The 3,288-nt window shown below is 42.9% G+C and overlaps 1 long non-coding RNA gene across 1 annotated transcript; it reads right to left on the bottom strand.

Moving 5' to 3' along the window:
• Positions 1-1,641: 1,641 nt before the first annotated feature.
• On the bottom strand, positions 1,642-2,089 carry LOC138579530 (uncharacterized). Its single transcript, XR_011304043.1, has 3 exons — positions 2,029-2,089; positions 1,813-1,907; positions 1,642-1,728 (listed from the first exon to the last, which is right to left on the bottom strand). It is a non-coding gene; the product is annotated as an uncharacterized lncRNA (long non-coding RNA).
• Between the last annotated feature and the right edge of the window lie 1,199 nt (positions 2,090-3,288).

The following is a 3,288-nucleotide window of genomic DNA, read 5'->3' as shown; positions in this document are numbered from 1 at the left end:
ACTGTGTGTGTCAGTAGGGACATGCACTCAATACATGCATGTCCAATCAAGTGACCATCAGTGTCCTCTACACATCACATGTGAATATTGCCCATGTGCACACCCCAGCATGTCAAACCACACCAATCCCCTCGCACCTGAAAGGTAAACACGACACAGGAACAGGCATTGACCAGCAGAACATATCATGTACATAGGACAGCACAATAGCAATGTCAGGGTTCCCATCACACTGTAGGCCAAGACAACTGTCCAACAACCAAACACCCTCCCTCATTCACAAATCACCATGACCTACTGAACAACTGTGTCTGGGGTATGTAGCCTTCTTCCTTGAAGTCTACCTGGCCACAGGATCACCCTACCCCTTTGTATCCATCTTCCACCTTGCGGTTAAATAGTGTCCAGCACCCTCAGAGGCTACCTTGACTGTCAAAAATACCAAATCGAAGAGAACTCAAAGGAGCCAAACACACAAGCCAGGCAAAAAGCCTGTAGGCAACAATAAAGACTTGAAGAGTCTCCAGTAGATGACTTGAAGTATCAGTAAATTTCAAAGCACATGTACAAGCACAATGATGGAACAACCACGTTAGCACACTTAAACAATGCTACAACAGGATGTGTACCATGTTTGGTACATAATATACAATGATGCAGCACCAACTGATGGATAGTGTCACTGCTCTGTGGTCTGGGTGCCTGCAAGGTCAAACTTACACAGGCCTCTGAGACCACGGTGGGGAAGGAGGGTCAGGGATATGTTGTCTGGACAAGCATTGTTATTCAGAATAACCAGAAAGAGGGGCAGGAGAGGGGAGTCAGATTGACAAGGGAAAGTAGGGAAAAGACAAAAATCTACTATTCACAATAACACATACACGTAGCGGAGTGTTGCGAGTGTTTCCTGTGTGGAGGAGACCGAGTCCTGCCTGCTGTGCGACACGTTGAGGAAGAGGAGGAGTTTCCCTTCAAAACACCATGCTACACAGAGCGGAGCGTAGCGGAGTGTTGCGAGTGTTTCCTGTGTGGAGGAGACCGAGTCCTGCAATATAATAAAGAGATAGGGCCAACTAGACCAGAGATGACAAATGACTATTGTTTAAATCAGAATAGTTTTTTGTTTATTATCCAAATACACATATCATGAAAAAATCGGCTCCACAAACCAAATGCAATACATCCCTCCAAAAAACATTCATTCATAACTCATCCATACAATAATCATATTTGCAAAAATTAAATAAAACAAGGTGATACTTTGTATATACCACAAATAGTAAATCAGACAATTATAAGTTCAACACTCGATTATTTTACAATGTGCCCCTCTCTTGGTATTCAGGGTTTTTTTTTAAAACTGCTGTCAACATGTTTCGGTTACGTTTTCTCACGAGGATGAGGCAGTCCCCTCGTGTATTGACTTAGTGTTCAACCTTCTTCAGGACAGGAGAGCAATCGCCAACTTGGCGTTGCCTCTTGGTAAAAAACCAAAGGTAGGGGGTGTGTGGCAGGAGAGCCTTAAATCTAAAAGTAAAAAAGAATAGAAATTGTCATCTCTGTGTTTACTCAACAAGCTATTTACTTAGTGTCTACATATAGTTTGCTTAGTTAACTATATATCACCTGTTAACCTCCTCTGAAACTTTCAGGGGCTGGCGAACCGGTGTGATGGAGTCGATCCCGTAGTGAATGCTTCCAACAATGGCGCTTCACGTAATGGATGCCCTATAGTAAAAAGGACATGTGTGTTTTAAAATTCAGAAATGAGAACCTACTCAGGTCATTCACAAATAATGGGTTGGTACTCACTGTTATTCTCAAAAGGAAAATATTTTCTTTTTTCTAATTTCCAGTTCGAAAATAGTGCCAATTAATTCATTAAAGCAACTGCGTCTTTAAAACGCCTGCGAAGGAGAAAACAAAGCATATGTAACATGCATTAACTGCTATGTTTCAAAGAGGCAGCAATCTGTCACTGTTGGATAAACTCCAGCACAATCACGCTTTAAAACCGGGAACACTTACTTGAGACAGCCGTATGTTTAATCGCTGTTACGGCTCACTGGCAAGAAGTGTAGCAAAATTTACGGCTGTGAACCGAAGGGCTGCCTATGTAAACAACAGACACAGAGCGACATGATTAGTGTCTGCTCATTAAACTTGGTGCACCTCGGCGCTGCTGTTTATGAAAATCATTCTTCTGTTACCTTGTTAAAGGCGAGAGATGGAATCCAAGACCCTGCTGCGCAGTCAATAGTCTGCGCTCCTATCGTCTGCCAGAGTTTTGTAAACGCTGTGCAGGCATGCGCTTAGACCTCACAAAACGGTCGCTTGGAATTATGGGCTTCGTAGTCTATACTGACATATACAGGCTGATTCACATGTCACTACCTAAGAATCTCGTGCATCCATCGTGAAATATTCTGTTTGTCAGTCTTTTAGTTATGTGCTTCCTGGCTCGACATCTGCCAGAAATATAGCTCACCGTCTGACAGACTCATGTAAACGCTGTATAAACATGCGCTATGGCCAGAGAAAACAACCGCTTGGAATTGTGGGCTTCGTAGTGCGTAGTGTCACTATGGATGATATAATATCGTCCGTGTTCAAATATAATAAGATGTTATACTGTAGAGACTGATTCACATGTCTCTGCCGTCTCGTGCCTCCATCGCAGGACTTATTCAGTGGATGAGGTTTCAAAGAGACTCCTCACTGATTGAAGAAAACTACGCACCAATGAGGCGCTCACGTGTGCAATGTATTGTGGATAGGGTAGTTTGGGCTACAGGGAGTTAACTACTGTTTAGTACGTTCCACTCTACAGAAATGTTTAACCCATGATGTACTGTATCTAGGGAATAAATCCATTTCTGTTCAAGGCGATGTAGAGCCATTGCCATATCTCCACCTCTTGATTTTGGATTTAGAGTTTGTAACACAAACCACTTCATTTCTGTGTCTTTATGATTAAGCCTCTTGAAATGCTCCACCAGGGGTTTGTCAGGGGTGTGATTTCTTATGCAAGAGCGATGTTCTCCAATGCGGACCTTCACTGCTCTGACCGTTTTCCCTACATATAGTAGGTCGCATGGACAGGATATCACATATATTGCATTCTTTGTGCAGCAGTTGGTGTGATTTTTCATCACCCATGTCTTATTCCCGTATTGAAAACTGTGTTTAGTCTCGGTAAGTGGACAGACACTGCAATTCCCACATTTATAATGGCCAATAATGGGAGGCAGACCCCATTGGTTCATAATGGTGGTATCTCTGGGTTTC

This window comes from Ambystoma mexicanum, chromosome 3p (genome assembly GCF_040938575.1).
Source record: "Ambystoma mexicanum isolate Mex_15411 chromosome 3p, UKY_AmexF1_1, whole genome shotgun sequence".
In the NCBI taxonomy this organism is placed as follows: domain Eukaryota; kingdom Metazoa; phylum Chordata; class Amphibia; order Caudata; family Ambystomatidae; genus Ambystoma; species Ambystoma mexicanum.
This window is presented reverse-complemented; position numbering and strand designations above follow the sequence as displayed.